Below are 22,296 nucleotides of genomic sequence, written 5' to 3' on the forward strand. Positions count from 1 at the left end.
TGCTGTTCACTTAAAAATCCATTTCATCGACTTTCTAGAAGAAAAGCTCCAAGAACATCTGAAATATTTTCATTATTTTCATATACTCCTTTTTTTCAGTCATGACTCTTTACTCATTCCTGCACCTTTCCTTTTGGCCAAATTGTGTCAGATGTATGAGTATATTTTCAAATTAATTCTAAGACACTCTGAAATGACCTTTTTCCCGACGTTCTGAAAGAAAGGCTCTACAACATTTTCACAATATTTAAGTATTTGTAAAACCATCTCTGACTCACTCATGTTCATTATTTTGTATAATAGTAATATCACTTACTATGAGATCCACTTACAGTACCTATATGACAAGTCAATTTTTTATATTACCTGGATCACTTTTACTCAGAATATATTTTTAAACAGCAAAATAACCTTTATTAACTGCTCCCGTCTTCATAGGCCAATTACCTTTACCTAAATTTTGGCTGTAAAAACACTAGGTATGAATTTTTTAAGCCAAAAGGCAAACGTTGTTTGAAAGTCAAATGAGTGTCGTTACATTGGGTCCAACCTCTACAACTTTTTAAATAGCATGTGTAATGCCCTGATGTTGTAGAAGGACCGTCATGAAAAATAATAGCTACAATTGCAAAGGTTCTTCCTGATATCGATAACTGAGAAGCCACAAAATTTTTAATAGAAGTTGTCAATTTACTGCCATCAGGTCTACATCGTTGGAACATTAAAATGACATACTGACCATAATTTTGAAGAAATAATGTGGACAGCATTGTAGACTTACATTGGGTACACACCATATTGTGATCCGCTGCTTTAAATAGATTATTAAAAGGCACTGATTTGCAGTCTGGTAAAGTCAAATATATAAATCTTTCAGTGTCTATTCTAGTAGTACTTGATGAAGTACAGTTATCACAGTCATGTTGCCATTGATAAGAAAGGTTAAAAAGATTTTTTATATCTACTCCTTCATCTTCCAATGTGATGTATTCCTATAGGTTCTGAATCGATCCCCCTATTCCTGACCCTATTCTAGTTAAACAAACCAACAATTCAATTCAAGAATCTTTATTCAGTGATTAAAAAACACCATAAAAGCACATTTATATACACAGATAACAATAAAACATTATTAAATACTAATTAAGATCCTTGTGCATAATTGATACGCTAAAAAAAAAAATGCCAACGTAAGGGCCATATAAATACAGATCACAATATTTCATTCCTCTCCCCTCGTCTTTCTTAAACGTATTGCGACTTTGATGAAGTTCAAAATGCTACACAACGTTAAGGGGTCAGAGGCTTTTAACAGAAATACTAGGGCATCCCTGGCGTGTTCCAATTGGGCTTTTTTTTAAATATTTACAAGGAATCTACGCCTAGGCATGGAAAAATAGGGACAAAGCAAAACAAAGTGAAGGGAATCCTGCGGAGACCGGTTGTCGCAGCCGCAGGGACCCTTCTGCTCGATGGGTGAAGTAAACCCGGCAGGTATAGCCAACATGAAGGGGAGCAGGTTCAGTCTGAGACGGCACATTAAAAATCTGTCCTGTGCATTATGTAGAAGAAATAAGTAAGGCTCCATGCCCTCCACACTTTTTACCAAACCATGGGCCCTTACAGTCTTTTTCGCTCCTTCAGCATCAGCTCGCCTTTGGGTTTCTCTCTCCAAGAATAGTTCCCCTACTCGCTTCTTGTGCTGTGCTGAAATAGTAGCTGGGTTCGTGAAAAGATTCCCCAACCCTAAATCCTCCAGGGTATTTTTCACGTATTTGAGCCAGGGGATGCGCATTGAATGGGTCCTACCTAGGCAGTCCAACAGAATTTCTCTGCTTAGGTGCGCATCTGGGTTTATCCATATTTTTAACCAGGCCACTATTGGCCTGAGTTTTAACAAATCTTCCAAATATGGCCTCCCTAGCTCCCTGTGGGCTATAAGACCAGCCGTGCTGGGTGGCGCCCTCAGGATTGCTTTCAAATACCTATTTTCTTCCTGTTGGATTCTAGTTGTGTTCACGAACCCCCAGACTTCTGCCCCATAGATTACTTTGGAGCATGTTATAGAGCCGTACAGATTCATCACCTGTTCCGGGCTCCATCTGCCCACCCTCCTTCCATATCCAGCTATCGCCCCGTTAGAGGCAATCATTTTCGTGCAACGTTCTGTTACCAAGGGGGTAAATTGCAGGGCACCGTCAAAAGTTACCCCGAGGTAGGAGAACGTCTTAACCTGCTCCAAACTGTGGGAACCAATTTTGTAAACAAATTTGGAGGAAGGTTTTTTGCCGGCCAGGAGCACATATGATTTCCCTAGGTTGACAAATAGGTCCAGGTTACTCATGAACTCTGCAAACCCCTCTATCAGTGTTTGTAGGCCTCGAGGTGTTCTTGCCAATAAAACCGCATCATCTGCGTAAAGCAGGACGGGGATATGCCGTGGCCCAACCCTTGGACAATCTACCTTTAGACCCAGAAGGAACTGCTCAAGGTTATTGATATAAAGGGAGAACAAAAAAGGGGCAAGTATACAGCCTTGTCTGACTCCACTCCTACATGGAAAGGAGTCAGACAGTCCACCCTCCCTGTTAAATCTAACCGTTGCCGTGGTGTCACTATGCAGTTCCCTCAGTATAGTGATTAGGCCACTCTCTATCCCCATACCTGACATCATCTCCCACAACTTTCCTCTGTTGACGTGATCGAATGCTGCTGCCAAATCCATGAATCCCATATAGATGGGTTCATCGCTAGCCAAGGTGTACTTGGCAGTCAGCATATATAGGTTCAGGCACTGATCACTAGTGGACCTCCCTGTCCTAAACCCATACTGGGTGTCCGAGAAGATGTTGTTCTCTTCGGACCATTCAGTCAATCTATTCAGGATTGCCCTTCCCAAAAGTTTGGCCGATACGTCAATTAGGGAGATGGGCCGGTAACACTTCGGGTCATCCCTATTGCCCTTTTTAAAAATTGGTACAATGATCGCCTTAGACCAGGACGGTGGAAGCCCACAGATAATAGCGGTATTTAGGACCCTGGTCATCAAAGGAGCCCATAGATCTATATTACTAAGGAACAGGTCAGGAGGAATTCCATCCGGGCCCGGGGCTTTATTTTTAGTTAGACCCTCCATCCCTGCGCTAATCTCCTTAAGAGAGAATGTAACTGGTGGGACCTGTCTTGGGGATACCGGTGGTTCCACATGGGTGCCCAACTCATAATTATATAAACCCCTAAAGTGGGTTACCCATTGCTCCGGAAGAATATTAGCCCCTATCTCCGGAGAATCATTTTCTAAAAAGGTCGGTTTATTGATGATTCTCCAGAACCCCGCTAGATCTTTTCTTTCCCCAGCTTCTCTTAGATCTGCCCATGCTTCTGCCTGTAGGGCAAGTTTCCTCCTTTTGATCTCTTTTTTATACTTTTCCCTACTGACCCTAATAATCTGTGGATCCCGTGGTTTCATCTTGAGGGAGCATTTCAGTTCCCTCAGTGCCTTAGAGCAATCTCTGTCAAACCAACGGGGATTTGCCTGGTTACGTATGGGCGCACTAGACCTCAATAATTCATCAATTAAGTTAGCAATGTGGTCAAACGCTTCCAAGACCCTTGAACCCTGTATTTCCAGATCTAAACAATCATTAATGGCCACTAGGCCCTTGTCGCCCAGAGTTTTATAAAACTGTGCCCCATCAATTTTAGACCACTTCAATCTCCTGCCTTGATCAGTGGCCCTCTCCTCGATTAAACAACGAGATTTAATTCCAGTGCCCACCTTGTAAAAGAGCGTTAAAATGAGCGGGTTATGGTCGCTAAAACTGCTCCACTCTATCCCTACACTGATTAGTTTATTGATCAATGATCTCGAGACCAAGATGTAATCTATAAAAGATGCACAGCCCCTACCCTTAAAGGTTGGTGGGAGCGTGCCATCCGACTGTGGGTCTATCATGTTAATGGTGTGCTCTAGGTCGTACTTAAGCCGAAGCAACCCAAGAGCCAACCCAGTCGGCGTATGTGAGAAATGCGGCCCCTGCTCAATTGGGCATTGTGTCCAATCTGTATTTGCCTGAATCAGTGCCGGACAGAGGTGACAGTTAAAGTCTCCTGCCAAAAGCAGCCCATGGGACGGCCCTTTGCCCTGGGCTATAATTTCTTGACCCAGCCTCTGATCAAGTTCAGCCAATAGGGGGGAATGGGTATTTAAAATCTCGCTATTATAAAAATTAAAAACCGACAATTTCAACCCCTTACCAGAAAACCGAACTGCCTGTATTCCATACAAATTCCAGTCTGGGGACGACCAGGTACCTGGGAGGGATAAGTCTACATAAACAGCTAAACCACCCATTGCTCTCCCAGAACTGGATTTCCGAGCGGGAACAAAGAAACACTTATAGCCCTGGAGATGATAATTATTCACCACAGCCCATGTCTCCTGTAAGCATATGACATTAAATTTCCTAATAAAATCAACCCACTCCTTGTTATTAAATTTACCTGCTAAGCCCGCTACATTCCAGGAAATAATCCTCACATCCTCTCCACCTAATGCTACACCCCCCTCACTCCTTGGTCCTATCTCCTGCAACACCCCTTGCATAACCCCCCCGCCTCCTCCCACCAAACTATCCACAGCCATACCCTTGTTTTCAGAGGGCATAAGTTCCTCCGCCCCAACTATTTGAATTTGCAGAGCCATGTGTCTTTGCACCTCCGATATTTCTGCTTGAGTGCCCTTATCTGTATTCTCCTTAGAGGCCTTCTCTGTTTGTCAATCCACCCCCTCTAGGCCGTTTAGACAATTAAACCGGTTATAAATAGGGAGAGGTGGTGTTGGTCTGCCAAATAGTGGCCTAGGATGAAAGGCCTGGTGTCTCCCCCTTCTTCCAACCCTCTCCCATCTGTCATGATTTGGGAGTGGGTGGGGTGGGCCTGGGGCGATGGGAAAGAAGAAGGACACACGAAGGGTTTGGATGGTAGATTCCGTTGATATATTTTCCCCTTGACATATATGCGACACCGTACCCTTGTCCCTAAAACTCACCAATAAACAGTCCCCAGGGATGGATTTCTGAGTACTCCCCACCCATGGGACCCTTCTTACCATTATAATTTCGTTATTAAAATGTCTCGGGAGGGGTCTGTTTCTGTTTAGCCACTTAATTACCCTGGTTTTTAGGGCACAAAAATCCTCAACTTCTCCTTCATCAAGTTGCGGGACCCCTGCCATGACTACAGTAAGTTCATTAGTCTCAGGTGGTAAGTTGGGACGACGGGGTCTTGCAGGGGGCTTCTTTTGGTAGTCCGGAATATTATTATCTGCCGGGTGTGCCGGGGGTACTGGTACAAGAGAGGGGATAGGTATATTTGCGAAGAGTGGATTAGTAGTTACAGGTTTAGGTATTAAGGGTTGTTGGGGAACTACCCCCTTTACAGCTTGTGGTGGAGCTGGGTTTTCTACCCTGTGTCTCGACCCTTGCGGGACTACAGTGGTGGTGATAGGTTCTAAATCACTTCCCTGTCGGCCAGCGTGAGTTTTCAGACTTCCCAGTGTGGCCTCCAATATGGTTAGTCTGATCTCAATCTTTTTTATGCTTTCGCTGATCGGGAGTAACAGCGACCTTAACAGAAATTCCAGATTTCCCAGCGGCACAACAGAGTGGGGGACATTAACAATACTAGTTCCTGTATCTTTGATCAAGGCAGGAACTGTATCTTCCTGAGCATTAGATTTAGGATGTAGCTCTGCCGGTAGTTTCACTATTGGTACAGGGTGTTTTAGGGATTTGCCAAAGTCCAGGTGTGAGATCTTGGGTTTACTGCTTCCCTGCGCTCCCTTTGCCCTCCTCCTGCGCTTTTTTGGGGGGGTCCCAAAATTACTTGTGTGGTGACTGCTTTCGGTTTGGGATACCTGTCATTATGAACTGTGGGCGGTTGTGAGATTAAATCGATAGTCCCCCTAGCGGGACTGGGGCTAATAGCTAAAGCTGTGCTCATAATTTCAACTGGGGAGGTGTTAATACACTCCCTTAACAGGAGTGGAACATCCTCAATTCGTGTTAACTCCTCCCTAAATGTCATAGATTGTTCACCCATGGGGGTGTTTTTCAGGTTATCCACTGATCGTCTCCGTTCCGCCCTTAGCCGGGACAAATTTCCCTCTTTGTCAGCCTCCCCCACAGCCCGTGAGAAGTAGTTTTCGAGTGTCCCAATTTTCACTCCTCCCGGCTTCTGAGGGGTACTCTCCCTTGCCGGGGAAGGCATGATATTACTCGGAAAGGGTCAGTTATGCCTTACAGAGCGGATATAACAAATTAATAGTTCCTGGGGTTACCTGCACAGTCTGAACAACCAAGAGAGTAGGCCCAGCCCGGCCTGCTCCGGCCTGTGACGGCCTTGGACGGTCCCGCCCTTGTCCCGGGCTTCTCCCGGCCCGCTCCCGCGAAGCGGAGATACTACACTCCTTATGACTTTACAGCTCTATGTTCATTGGGTGATAGGCGGGGGGGCGTGGCCAGCGGGGAGAGCAGCCCAGGTGTTGCTGATTGGGCACGCAGGGGCTCCTGGACACTGGAGTCCCCTGCCTGTGCTCGCAGCCCCGCTGGTTCACTCGCCTGTCCCCGCGCTCCTCCTGGAATCCTCGGTGCAGCCTCCCAGCAAGCGACGCGCTGCGGGACCCGCGAAGCGGGTCCGGCGAGTCGTGGTTGAAGTGGTGGCAAAAGGGTCAGCTAGGCAGCAGGACCACCGCGCTCCTCAGGCGTCCTGGTGCAGGCAACAAAGTCCGTCAAAAGGGGCTCCCAAACCAACAAGTTAACTAGCAGTCAGCCCATGAGGCAGAAAACCCCCATGATGCAGATACCGTTATCTGACGCAGTCACACTACGGCACAGGAACGTGTTATCTGATTAGGTCATAACGCTTGCGATCTAATTAGACAAGCGATATTCCTCCAGCCCCTGATAAGGCATACGGAGTTCTCATAACAAATCAAACCTATGACAACCTGGGCAAAACCCTGCGGCCATTGTTTTGATTTCACCGAGAACTTCAGTAAAAGAATGTGCTAACGAGCAAGTCGTATGACATCCTTATTGACGTATCTATGTCCATCCTTACGTCAATCTCGGCACCTTAAAGGTATAAATATTACCGATCTTGCCCTATGCAAACACACGCGTGGTGACGAGACGGAGCAGCCATACTTGCCGAAGCCAAGAGCAGAGCAGACCCCGCTGGCAGCAGCCCCGCCTTCCTGACGCGCTGAGAGACGCGCTGCTTTCTCCTGCCGAGAATCCAGCACCGGCGTTTCTGGGCAGCCCTCGCAGGCAGCCTGGAATATCGAGACCAGAGAGAGAGATACCATTCCTCATTCATCCTAACTTCCAGGTACAGAACTGAATAACCCCTCACAGAGAATTCTTTAGTTATTTACTTGGCAAACACAAACTTAACTTAAACTGTAACTTTCTATTCCCGCCCACGTATTAGGCTTAGGTCAGGTACACGGGGTAGGCGTATTTAGAAACACCAGTTGAGTACGTTTAGTCAAATGTATATGTGTATGTAATATATTTTATTCATTTTAAAACATCTTATGGCTTAGAAACCATATCAATGTTTTTACAGTATTATTTTATACTATTGCTTTTAATGTATGCACTTTACTTAACTATAAGTATTGCAATAATATCGATCCATTTCTCTTGTATGAGAAAAGAGACTGATCAATAAATAACACCTTTTTATTGAACACGCCCGTCTCTTCCTTTTCTCTACAATCTGATGAGACTAAGAATGCACGTACTGACTGAGTAAAATAATTTGCCTTTTGTTCACACGACTCTCGAGATTTTCTCTTGATTAGGGGAGAGCAAAGTTGTCATGTTCTATGGTTGTCAGAAACTAAATCCCTTCTTGTCTAATCAGGGAAGTTAAGTCCTCCTTGAACATTCGAGAAAGTTTCTAGTGAACTCTGAGCTAAGCTGGCAAACCCAAAACTTTAAGTCTAGTATCGACAGTAGTAGACCTAGTTAACGTCTGGTCTAGGCCTTTACTGCTGTAGGTATTATTCCAATGCGCAGAGCCTATTGGGATGATAGGAACTACACTACATGGCGCCCAACGCGTTTGGAAAGGGCGATAAAACTAACGTAAGACATTTAGAGTAACTCAGTCGTGCTTTCTCACTCAGACCCCTTTTCCCACAATACTCCAAAGACGTCTGGAGTGGGTGAAAGGTTATATCCGCCAGACCTCGCAGGAGGGAACTCCTATGTATGGTTCTTGGTATAGTCAACGTTGAAGGATAAACAGTTCCAAAATATTGTGCATCTAACCTTTGTTTCCATAAGAAACCTGATCTGCAAACAAACAAAATAACCATCCTGTCAGTAAAATGTCAGACAATGAGGATGAAAGAGAGGCAGTTAGATTAGCAACTGAACTCGCAGCAGCTGATGCTACCATGCAGGCAGCAGACCAGGATATAATACTCATCCCGGTCATCAAAAGGAGATCTATAACCCTAAAACTTATAGAAAATGGACTGACACCTAGAGGTGGCACAGTCATATTCGTAATTGAGGCACACGAATATCGGCAGACAGAGGTATACTATTCATGGATACATTTTCCCGCAGCAAATGCTGTAACAAAGTACTTCCACTATTACAAGATAGAGGAACCTCCTAATGAGTACACTCCTTTCGAGGAGGTGGAAGTACCACTCAAATTTCAAGAGCATTTGCTCTTATTTGATGGTGCCCTAAAACATAATAATCACATCACCAGGCTCGGTCCTTTAGGTAGACCAGGAGCAACGTGGCCGGTCCTAGCCGGATACACACCACATCCAGACATCAATGAGATGCCAGCAGCAGAGCTGTTAACACAGCTAAAACAATTAATAAAAATACATAGACAATTAGTCCAGTATGTGATGCGGACTTCAACAATTCAGCCAGCGATTAAACTCCCACAGCTGACCCCTCACCAGGGGAACACAAATAAAATTACACCACAGAACATCCAGTCCTGCCTAGGTAAAGTACCGGCTAAACGGGAACAAATACCATTCTGGCTAGCGCAAAAAATCACCCAAATAGAGGCGGTGTTTCCTGACACTACCCCGCTAGAAAAGCACAGGATTCTGACTATCTGTCTTCCAATGGGAATCGCACCACACATTGAGGACTGTGACATTTGGGGTACAGTCTTTGCTTCCATCTACACAAAAACGCACGGTGTTCCATCCATTTCGGTAATACCAGATGTGCTAAAACAAATTCAAGATGAATATGGCCCTGAACCCGCTTTAACTCTTGGTATGAAATTACTGAAAGACTTCAAGCAGGTCTCGGCTATATTATTAGCCAACATAAAAGGTGAAGCAGCAAACGTGGCGATCCGCCAGAGGTTAAAAGAGACAGATATAGCAGACCAACCAGCTGAAATTGCCAGAATCATAGAAAAATCCTATGAGGAACTAGGTAGAGATAGTTTAGGTGGAATACCAGTAAAACCACAACTAATTGAAAGTCCTGAAAAAATATTTTTTAATAATAATTCTACATCACCAAAAAAGAACTGGGATGGAAACAAACAATCCAATCCTAAAGAAAAGAAATTCCAGTCCTGAGGAAGGTCTCCTAGGCGAAGAGAAAAATCTCCGAACCAAAGACACAGGTCACCTCAGAGTGACCCCTCTGGGAAAAGATATAACCTTAGAAATAGGGATAATATTAAAAAGCCTGATAGATATCAAGACATTGATACACGTCCCTCTCAATCTTTTCAGACTTCCTCGCAGAAATCGGAAAGAAGAGGACGATCAGAACAAAGAGAAGAGCACACCAAGTCCAAAGACAAGGAACCTGCTCAACTAAAAAAGAAATTACAATTTCCAAAAAAGAAGGTAGCCAGTATCAAGGTAGTTAACAATGCCGAGAATACTGAGGACACAACTGAAAAATGGAGAGTGGGCTCAGACAATGCTAGACAGCGCAGCAGAAGTGAGCATAGCTCGCAAAGTCCTTATGAATCATCTGGAGACAGTGGACACGAATGAATATCTTCAAGTGGAAACTGCGGACACCAGAGTTAGCAAACCTCACAAAATATACGAAATAACATTGCGTATAGAGGGGGATAAGACTAGGAAAATAAGGGGACTATTTTGGGATAATCTCTCCAAGGGCTATGATATCCTTCTAGCTGAAAAAGACTGGCCACCAGAGTTTGTCAGGGAGTGCCCTCATGGCGAAGAAGTAATTATGCCTGCCTTCTCAAATCAAATTCCAATTCATAAAAAATATACACTTGCTAGAAAGTGGGCAGTGGCTTTAGCTCCTGCTTTATATAAAAATCACGTGGGATGGGATGAGGATTCTCCTCCTCATAAAATCCAGTTAAAATCACAACCAACTGCACAAAGGCAGTACCCAATTAAGCAAGAAGCTAAAAAACAGGTAAATGAAATACTAGATCAGCTAGAATACCAGGGGGTGATTGAAACTTGCACCTCACAAATGAACAACCCTTTGTTTCCGGTCTCCAAACCAGACAATTCATATCGTCTAGTTTTGGATTACCGACACCTTAACACATGTTGCAAAACTTTTGCAGTGCAAAACTCACACAGTGCTGCACTAATGAATAACATAGTGCGCAAAAAATACAAAACAACATTAGACATCTCTAATGGATTCTTTTGTCAAAACATAGCACCAGAGAGCAGATATTTAACTCCATTCTCAATAAATGGCACTCAAAAACAATTCTGTCGGTTAGCCCAGGGGTACAAGAACAGCCCAGGAGTATTCTCAGCGAGAGTAACAGAATTACTACAACTATATGATGATGAAGCATTATCTTATGTCTATGACATTTACTTAACAGATGATGACTTGGAGACTCACTTGAAGAGAGTGAACACCATAATACTTGGGTTCGCAGCAGAGGGTTACAAATTCAACTTTAAAAAATCCAGAATTGCCCATCTGAAAGTCCTGTTCTTAGGATATGAATTATCAAGTGAAGGCAAAAGCCTGGCCGACAATTTCCTAGAGAAATGTGCCGTAATCCAAGCACCTAGAACACTAAAAAACCTACAGTCGATTCTAGGCTTCCTAAATTTCGGAAGAACATACATTGCAAATTACGCAGAAAGGGTTAAACCCCTTTATGATCTGATAAAACCAGATTTTAAAAGATCCAATTGGACTCAAATACACACAGAAATTTTGAGATCCCTACAAACAGACATGCTAATTAAAACAAAATTAGAAACACGTGATAACACATGCAATCTTGTGATTCGAGTCATCCCAGGGAGATGCGGATTCACATACCTGACCTCTAATGAGGGAGAAAAGGTACCAATTGCATTCAAATCACACTTGTACACAGAAGCTGAACAGAAATTAAGCAACAAAGAAAAAATTGTTCATGCAGTTCAAACCGCAATAGCTAGAGAAAAAGATCAAGCTGACGGTAGACATATCACAGTCAGAACAGCAGAATCAGCCTTCGAGGCACTAACAACACCGTGTAATTTACCAACAACAACATTAAATCCAGAATGGATACAATGGGTGAATTCAATCACAACGGACAAAGTATACTACTACTTTGATCCAGAACTAGAAGAATTAAAAAATCTAGAATATGAAGAAACATATCCTCTGCCAATCGACATTCTGCCTTTACGACATTACGCCTGTGTAATTTATACAGACGGACATGCTCAACCCCCCGTTTGGGGAGAACAGGCATACAACCCCACATGTGGGATTACAAAAGAAGTGTGGCGCGGAGGTAAACTAAAACCTCTATTAACAAAAACACACTCAGTAGAAACTAATTCAGAATAACAAACTGAAATATTAGCTTTAAAAATGGCGCTAGATAATGCGGATCGCGAATTCCCGACACTTATAGTGTCAGATTCATATTACTGCGTCAAATCATATAACAGCGATTTGCAGACATGGATTCAAAATGGTTACAAAGATGACACAGATGCACCAATAAAGCAAAAACTGCTCTGGGAACAAATAGCTCTTTTACAGAAAGAGCTACCAAAGACTCACGTGACACACTCACTGAGTCATCAGCGTGATGGCGTTCACGTTGCAGGGAATTCATTGGCCGAAACAGCCACAGCGGCAGCCACTAAATCGGCTCCCGTATTTCGAAAAAAGCGTACATTAATATACATTGACGGTGAAACAATGCTGGCGGTGAAAACGTCATCAAAAGGCGACTGCTCAGCGTTACCGATCAACTATCCACTCAATTATACATACATAATCGATGCAAACTCCGTCCCTTTTGCTCGAATCCCTGGAGTGGGGGATAGAGTGATTCCAAACATGGACAGGAGAAACTTGTTAATCGCAGACGCACATATGGGCGAGGGTCTCAGACACCTCAAACTAAAAGATTCTCTGGAAGAATTACAATCACGGTACTGGTGGCCAGGCATGAGCCTGCGTCATACCATGTTTGTAAAAAACTGCCCAAACTGCAACAGAGATCGCAGTGGGGAGAGAAACAGTTTAATACCTCGTCGGTTTACTCCAGGAAAAATCAGGAGTAAAAAGGAAGGGTTGCGATTAACATATACAGGCTAGTTCAACTTATAATGTAGATCACCAGCACTCGGCTGACGTCCGGACTGTTATACAAAGATTTGCGAGTCTAAATGGCATATACGCTAAGAGCATGCTACGTTTGACCATTGTCTCCACTCTAGCCCTCAAGCCTGAGGGGAAACATGACCAAATGAGCATAGCCCAGCGGGAATCTTCTCACTTCCTTCCTGAGGGTACGGGATGGTGTAAAGAAAAAACCAAGGCATAAAGCAATCTATAGCGGAAAGGATATTAGGTTCGGGAGCTGGGTGGGTCAAACATCTAATAAGTGTCCAACGTAGTCTCAATAACTTGCCAAGAAATTCTCTGAAGGGATTCAGTGCGTACGAATTATTATTTGGAACTAGGATGATGATCTCTGACATTGATAGTCAGACTTCAGTGGTGAAAGAAAAAAGCTTTGATATCAAAGACCGTTTGGCTATTTTGCAGGACTTAAACAAAACAAGAAAAGACCTGAGCAACATAAAGTTGAAACAACAGCCAACAACCACTGAAGAACCACCACCTGTCCCAGCAAGACCTGTCTGGATTCCAAAAGTCGGGGATCTAGTCAGGGAAAAGTTCGCGGTAAAGAAGGAATTTGGGCCTTCTTACAGAAAAGCAGTTCCTGTCTTGTCTGTCAACGGGACAAGATCAGTTGTACTACCGCCACTTGCTGGTAAAAAGGAGAACCGAGTTGTATCCATCGACCTGGTAAAACCACAACATGTGGCCGATAACAAACAGTAGGCCAAGTGGACTCCCAATAAGTAGCAGAACACCAAGGTTTGCTACCAGTACAGAGGTCCTAACAAAGAGGCTCATCACATTCGAAACGCCTACAGAAGAACAACATGGACTATGCAACAATGCAATAGAACTAAGACCTCTGAAAACCCAAATAAAAACATTTAGCAGAGACACACCAATCTATAATGAAGTAACAAGTGAAAATGCAAGTAACAGAAATCCTGAAGCAATTGGAACAATTGACAGAACTGCATCCAGCTACTTCATAAACTTCGATGATTCCTCTGAAGGCTTCAGTGAATCAAAGACACAGCCATCATCAAAAACCTTTAAAGATAAAGCTAAGGAACTTTTGAAACAACTGAAAGAAACATATCTGATTTCCCCATGGATTGAATTTTGGGTGGGTTTTGGTGCATTTATCCTCATACTTTGGCTCATCATGATACTAACATTGGGACGCTTCATTGAGGGAAAATATGCAAGAATGGACACAGCAAGTCAGAAAATCAACTTGATCCTCAAACCACACACATCTTCACACGTCGAGAAAAGAGAACTTTCTTCAGCCAACTTCACAGCCAATCCGATACCTGGTGGGGTAGCTTGGGACAACACTGACTATGAAATTTATGGTCCGGTCGAGATCCTGAAATATCCACACCAAATTAAGATCTCCTTGAGTGACTTTGTAAAACCAAACTCATTTGCTGATGATTGGGACTTCGAAAGCATTAATAATATGATGTCTGACTTAGTCATGTCTGCTAAATTTACCAAACATGATTATTTGCAGGGTTCTACAAATTATGATAGTATGTACTGTTATAACCACTATGGTAACCATTTTTTACATAGATCTGCACAACCTAGAAATGTTTTAAATTATAATCAATGGGAACATTGTGCAACACCTCCAAAAGGGAGCTCAAGAACCGTTTACGACAAATATTCATATTTTTCAGGTTTTAACACAAGTAATGCTGAAACATTTTATTTTTAATTGTCAAACAAAACAGGGACCAAGACCATGATAACCAACACAAAATTGTTATATTCAGACTCATTCTTTGAAAAAATGAATACTTTTGGTTTTGATTATTGGGACAAAAATTTTGAATTGAAAAGTGTTTGGGGTACAAAAGAATGGCAAGTACAGGGTATAGAAGCTTTGTTTAGAGCCTGCATGATCCCAGAACAAATGATATTTTTAAATGACACTGTTCAACAAACCACCTGTCTTGGCCTAGCCAAAATCAAAGATTTAAATAAACCGTCTATTTCAAAGCCAACAATGTTTAGCAACACTTCTACAGATGAAGAGATAGACGTAAACCATATATTAAACCAAAACAGAACACATCCTGATTGGAAACAGTGGTTGATCTGGCCCACAGATACTAATAACTGTCAAGACAGATTCCTGAACAAAACACAGGGGTTCAAAATGACCAGGCCAGACCCTAGATATCCTCAAAGACATCACCCAGGGATAATAACCACCTACAGTGTGGGCAAATTATGCCTTCAGTGGCTACAAACTTCCACACTGGCAGAAATTAAGCAACACCTAACTTTACTTACTGATGGTGCTGACTTGCGTGATTTCACTTTGGGACCACGCAAACAGCGTCAAAAGCGTTTCATAGCAGCCTCTGTATATGCAGCATACAATGAGGCCTGGAAGGTTACTCAAATTGAAACAGCAGAGAGAATACGGGAAATTGACCGTATTAATTTGGAAAAATCACTTTCTGTAGTGGACAATAGGTTAATGACTCTGTCCTCCAGAATTTTTTCTTTGGACAGCATTGTGTCTTCAGCAATCGACATATTATCGCAGGACTTACTGTTATTACAACACGGTCAGTCTCAATTGCATTCTATTGTACAGCTTGGCTGGACGTTACAAAATCTGCGTTCAGGCTATGTGCCTTGGCGTTTAATCAACACAACGTCACTATTCCAAATCTTTAACCTTACTGATAGACAAATCAGTATGGCACAAAAGGGTGCTGATTATACAATCTTGAGCATTGAAAAACTCGAAAGATTACCAGTGACAATGTCAGAACGACCTGTCAGTGAATGGATAATACATGGGATAATAAATATTCCAATCTCAACCTTCAGGTTTCAATACTGCCAAAAATATATACAGGCTGGCATGTACGAGAAATTGGGAAAGGGGTACCTTAAAACAACATGGAACCTGCCCTATTCACATGCATGTGTCAGTAATAAAGGACAGAAAGTGTTTCTTAGTGGCAACAATTGTGCGATGTCACTAAGTGGCACACTTCTGTGTAACGGAATTAGTTTGCATGGAGCCTGTGAAGGGAATTCATACAACCTTTCATGTCACCAGCAAGGCGCACCTGCAACAGAAATAGAACCATTCTTTCAAAGACTCTATAATGGGAGTTACATTCTTATTGTAGACCGCAGATGTTGTAGTCTTATGCCCGGGACTCCTTATCTAGTAACTACGACTGCGAAGGTCAAGTGCTGTGGACGCTCATTGTTCCCCAGCTCCTTCCCAGACAGGGAGGCAAGGGCATGGCCCGATTTGAAAATTACTTCTATTCGAATAGATACTTTAAGCAGAATGAAAACAGTCCTTCTTCAGACGCCTACCAGGCTTTCGTCATCAAAAGAAACGTATGATCTACAAGTCGCAAGGATGACTGCAGAGATGCATACATTATTATCAACTAATTCCCCCGTACATTTCGCGGAAATCCTGAATGAAATCTTAAATATTTCCGATACCAATGGGGTCTCAAAGGTATTTAAGACAGTATTTTCGATGGCATTAACACCATTCAAAGCCATACTGGGTATTTTTCCAGATTTCGTCCATTCGATTTTTGGCGGACTTCCCCTGATCCTGGGACTAATTGCAGGAATCCTATTCTTAGTCCTTATTTTTCGTTATGGCAACCCATGTCACAGACAAAACTCTGGCGACAAGAGAAGAAACAATCCTAGCCATTGGATACCGGGACCGGATATCAAAAATCCTGGGACTCTCCCGGCTTAGAGACCTGAACATGACTTGGTTTCTATCATTTCGACCAATGTGGCAAAGATGTGTTTTACCTGTATTAAGGTGTCTGCTATGCGGAGAAGAATGCGTGTTAGACACCTGTCTGACGCTACAATCGGATGCGCCGATGGATGCAGAAACATTGTTGAGCCCGATCAAGGTTCATGCTTTGTGCTGCCCTCAAAGGCTACCAATCCTGATGACGGCATTCGTGCAAGCTTCACCACTACGATTGATGGGTAGTGAAGTTCAAGATGAAAGCAGCATCGAACAGGTACGACCTTCTGTCAGTAATGCAAATCAGAATGTCAATAGAGACAATCATGCGCAAGAATGCATGATTACACCTATTTCCGAGTTAGTGGAACTTTCCCAGGAAGCTGTTGACAGTTTTTTCGAAAGCCTGAATGATATGATGTTCTCTCCAGAACAGAAATAGAGACTTTTGAGCAAGCTCGCACACGGCGTTCCCTGAATTTGGCCTTCAACTTTAAAAATAAAGTCACATGAACAATTTTCCCTCCAGTTCACGGACAGCAATTTTTCAGCAGCCCCAAATATTTTTGCATATTTTTCGGGACACTATCTTCTGCTTAAAGTAAGAACTATTCTTAGAGAACTAAGGTTTCTAAATTTTAGATAGCTTATAGACATTAGCTGCCCGCTGATACGTTTACAAATATTTTATTCTGTGATGGAATGGTCTCGAACTTTTTTTCTGTATTAAGAAGCCATTTCATGTGTAATTCTCATATACCAAATAAGCAATAATGTATACAAATGCGATTACTTTGGCATTTTTCTACAGCTTGAGTGCATACAATACATATGTCTGCAATTTTTCCGTATATTTGAAAAATTTCAAAATGCATTTATGTATTTTGGGGTGGTAAGGTATACACTATACTCTATAGTATGTTGTACTATGTTATACTATGCATAGATTAGTAAATATGTACATAGTTAGCGTGGAGTGGGTGTGATGTATTCCTATAGGTTCTGAATCGATCCCCCTATTCCTGACCCTATTCTAGTTAAACAAACCAACAAGTTAACTAGCAGTCAGCCCATGAGGCAGAAAACCCCCATGATGCAGATACCGTTATCTGACGCAGTCACACTACGGCACAGGAACGTGTTATCTGATTAGGTCATAACGCTTGCGATCTAATTAGACAAGCGATATTCCTCCAGCCCCTGATAAGGCATACGGAGTTCTCATAACAAATCAAACCTATGACAACCTGGGCAAAACCCTGCGGCCATTGTTTTGATTTCACCGAGAACTTCAGTAAAAGAATGTGCTAACGAGCAAGTCGTATGACATCCTTATTGACGTATCTATGTCCATCCTTACGTCAATCTCGGCACCTTAAAGGTATAAATATTACCGATCTTGCCCTATGCAAACACACGCGTGGTGACGAGACGGAGCAGCCATACTTGCCGAAGCCAAGAGCAGAGCAGACCCCGCTGGCAGCAGCCCCGCCTTCCTGACGCGCTGAGAGACGCGCTGCTTTCTCCTGCCGAGAATCCAGCACCGGCGTTTCTGGGCAGCCCTCGCAGGCAGCCTGGAATATCGAGACCAGAGAGAGAGATACCATTCCTCATTCATCCTAACTTCCAGGTACAGAACTGAATAACCCCTCACAGAGAATTCTTTAGTTATTTACTTGGCAAACACAAACTTAACTTAAACTGTAACTTTCTATTCCCGCCCACGTATTAGGCTTAGGTCAGGTACACGGGGTAGGCGTATTTAGAAACACCAGTTGAGTACGGTTAGTCAAATGTATATGTGTATGTAATATATTTTATTCATTTTAAAACATCTTATGGCTTAGAAACCATATCAATGTTTTTACAGTATTATTTTATACTATTGCTTTTAATGTATGCACTTTACTTAACTATACGTATTGCAATAATATCGATCCATTTCTCTTGTATGAGAAAAGAGACTGATCAATAAATAACACCTTTTCATTGAACACGCCCGTCTCTTCCTTTTCTCTACAATCTGATGAGACTAAGAATGCACGTACTGACTGAGTAAAATAATTTGCCTTTTGTTCACACGACTCTCGAGATTTACTCTTGATTAGGGGAGAGCAAAGTTGTCATGTTCTATGGTTGTCAGAAACTAAATCCCTTCTTGTCTAATCAGGGAAGTTAAGTCCTCCTTGAACATTCGAGAAAGTTTCTAGTGAACTCTGAGCTAAGCTGGCAAACCCAAAACTTTAAGTCTAGTATCGACAGTAGTAGACCTAGTTAACGTCTGGTCTAGGCCTTTACTGCTGTAGGTATTATTCCAATGCGCAGAGCCTATTGGGATGATAGGAACTACACTACACCAATACATCAAACATATACATTAAAAATTCCTGACAATCCTGCTGAATATTCTGTGAAAATTGATTTTCACCAGAACATACGTCTAGAAGATTTCGAATTTCTCTATCACTGGTACATTTCTCAAACACGGAATTCAACAAACAACAGAATCTTTGATCCCGATTTTCAAAAATCTGTTCTTGTATATTTTGAAGAAAAAAAACAACATTAACCACTACATTAGCATAGCAGTTGACACCAGAACTGTTTTCAAACTGAAATCCAACAACATCTTCAACAGAATCCTTTTTCCTTCTGCTTACAATTACAGTTTCATCTACTTTTTGTCTTTTTGCTACTACCTCACTGCAATTACTCCCATTTCTTCTTTTTCGGCCTACCACACGTTTTTCAATCAGAGGATATTGAGGCAAATGTGGAGCATACTCTCTTCTTAACCTATTGTATTCTTTAACACAATGTAGATCTGCACAAATCTTTGTTTCATCACACTCAATCAAGTACAATCCTGATAAAGTTCTCACTCGTGATAATGCCACATATGCCATACCCTCTTTAAACACAGAACTTCCAATGTTCACCAAAGCAATATCTACACTTAAACCTTGAGATTTGTGAATTGTAACTGCATATGCCAAACAAATAGGAAACTGTTTTTGGCGAACATATAAGTCTTTTACGAGCAAAAATCTAGCTGAACAACGACAAATTTGTTCTATTTCATCAATGCCATCAAATTTAATTTTTAAAATTTCAATTCCATCTCTATTTTTGTAATTCACAAAACCAACAACATGACCCATTGCTCCATTCACCAGACCTCTTTCAACATTTAAATTCCTTCTCAAAATGATACGACAATTCAAACACACATTCAGAGTCTTTTCAAAACCAGCAGTTTTAGATATAGTCTTCTCTAATGAATCCAATTTTGATTTCAAATTTTCAGACAAAATAATTGTTGCTCCCATATGCTCTATTTTATCTGTAGCTTGAAGTTTCACTATCTCTTCATTTTCTAACTTTAACATTTTGTTGTTGAATATGGAACATTCTTTCAGAGTTGGCATCAAACATATGCCAGATTTCTTCTTGTTGATTTTCTTAAAAATATTCTCTGGAAGAATGTTTTCATTTGGGTACAAATTAGAAATTAACCGTCCATGTAAAGCTTCTTTCCCTTGCTGACTTACTTTTCCGATTCTTACATCTTGTAAAATATTTTTATAATCTTCATCCTTTGCCTGCCGCATATTTTGAAGCAGTTCTGCATATTTGAAGTTTAACCATATATTAACGTTTCCAATGCTTCCTAGGCACTTCCTGGTATCTTCATGCGTGAGCATTTTGAACAAAGGTTGTCCTTTCACTGCAGTCAACTGCAGAAGATCTCCAAAAACAATAATATGTTTTCCTCCAAATAAGACATCATAGTCTGTTCTAAGAATTTCTTGCATTCTGAAATGCACAAAAGCAAGCATTATAATCGACACCATGCTTACTTCATCAATGATAAGAAGTTTAATTTTCTTCAGGACTCTCGAAACTTCGGAACACGCTTCTCCAGATAGCTTGTGATATTGCAATTTGTTATCATGCTCCACTGGCAGCATCAGTAAACGATGTAAAGTAATCCCTTTAATGTTATGTGCAGGCAGCCCAGTTGGAGCAGTAAGAACACAAGACAGCGGTGATTCAGTCCTTCTCTGTAGATAAGTTGCAATTGCTTTAATCATAAAACTTTTTCCAGTTCCCGCTTCTCCACTCACTTACAGTTGGACTGGTTTAAAAGATGTACATGAGCACTCTTTCTTCTCATGAGTGAATCCATGTTCAACCTCATCTGTGACTTCATCATATATCTGTTTCTGCTCAAGGTTTAGTTGTTTCACCAAATCTTCTAAGTCAACTACATCATCTTGAGCTTGTTCCATAGCTCTTTTCACCTCATCCATGGCAGTGGCAGCTTCATTTTGAATAATTGGTCCTCCAAGTGGATCCTGACTCAATGCAGCAGTACTCTGACTGTCTTGAGAACTGTCTCTAGCAATCTCTGCAGCAATTGTGGCTCTTTGCTCTATTTCTTCGTTCAACATTTGCAGATAATTTGGAAAAACAGGACATTCTATGGTATCCTTGGTTGCATTAAAAGGATCTTCGTAACAGAGAAAATCTCCAAGTAGTTCCTCTTCTGTATGCCATGGCTTAAAGAGTTGCAAAAGAGCTAAATAGTAAAATTCCCTTTTCTCTGAATTTTCGCAACTCAATTTTCGATGATTAATCAAATGGCCTTTTTTCTGTCTCACTAGACATCCTTCACACCCAATGATAGCATATATTCCATTGTTAATATCTTCTCTGATGGTTCTCTTATAAATATAGTTTTGCAGAACTTCATACAAACAACTGTTCTCAAGATGACTACTTCTATTTGGATAGTATGTATCCAACATGTTTGTCTTGAAAATATCTGTACTTTCTGGTTCTTTCTCCTTCAAATACTCTATCTCTTGTACAGATTTCAAAACTCAATTTCGTGTTGCAGCAAGACCTAGACTCACCCAAATGATGGTTCTAGATTTGGCATAGAGACTTGCTGACAACAATCGATCAGAACATTCATATGCTCCAATGCCTCGATGCGACAACATCTTCTGACTGTAACTGTATAATTTCTTGCTTAGACTCTTTTTCATGTGAAATGTCCTCCCACATTTCCTTCAGTTCTGTCTTTTCTTTTTTTGTGATGTAAGACGTCACATATCGAGCCACAGCAATAGAGTTGTCAGCAACGAATTGAATATCCATGTTAGCATTCCACATGGACAAAATCACTGAGTTGTAGTCGTTGATGTACTTGGACTCTTCGTTTCTTTTTAAATTGTATGTATTTTGTGGTGATTTCCTCGTCACAGTATGTCGCAGAGAAGACATCAAATTATTTACTCTTCCTTTAGAAATCACTGGTCGTGTAAAGCCGAAACGACATTTTGTGTAGAACTTGTCCTTGTTTCTGAATTTTCGACGACAGTACTTTCCACAACGATGGGATTGAAAGCGTAAAACTTGTTGCCTTAAACTGTTTTCTTCTGTAGTTTTCGGAACAGCACATGTTGAATACTCTTCAATGAAGCTCATCACTGTCTCATCCGAATCTGTTCCAAATTTGTGTGCATCTTTAATCCATAACAACATATGTATGTGAGGAGCACCTCTCGCTTGATACTCCTTTCTCCAAAAGAAATCCAAAACCTCTCCAAGGGGAGGATTTTTTTGTTGGTAATAAAAGACATCATAGCTTCAAATCTATGATTGAAATATCTGCATACATTCACTGGATCCAAAGAACACAGTTCTCCAGGTGTTTTGAATTCTATATTTTGTATATTTGCATTTGCCTCTCGTAGAAATTGAAGTAAGTCGTCCCATGCATACTCAGCACAGCTAAGAGTGAGGAACCATGTAGGAGTTCCTAAGTTTCTTAGCATACATTTCAATTCC

This window comes from Lissotriton helveticus, chromosome 1_1, assembly GCF_964261635.1.
Source record: "Lissotriton helveticus chromosome 1_1, aLisHel1.1, whole genome shotgun sequence".
NCBI lineage: Eukaryota > Metazoa > Chordata > Amphibia > Caudata > Salamandridae > Lissotriton > Lissotriton helveticus.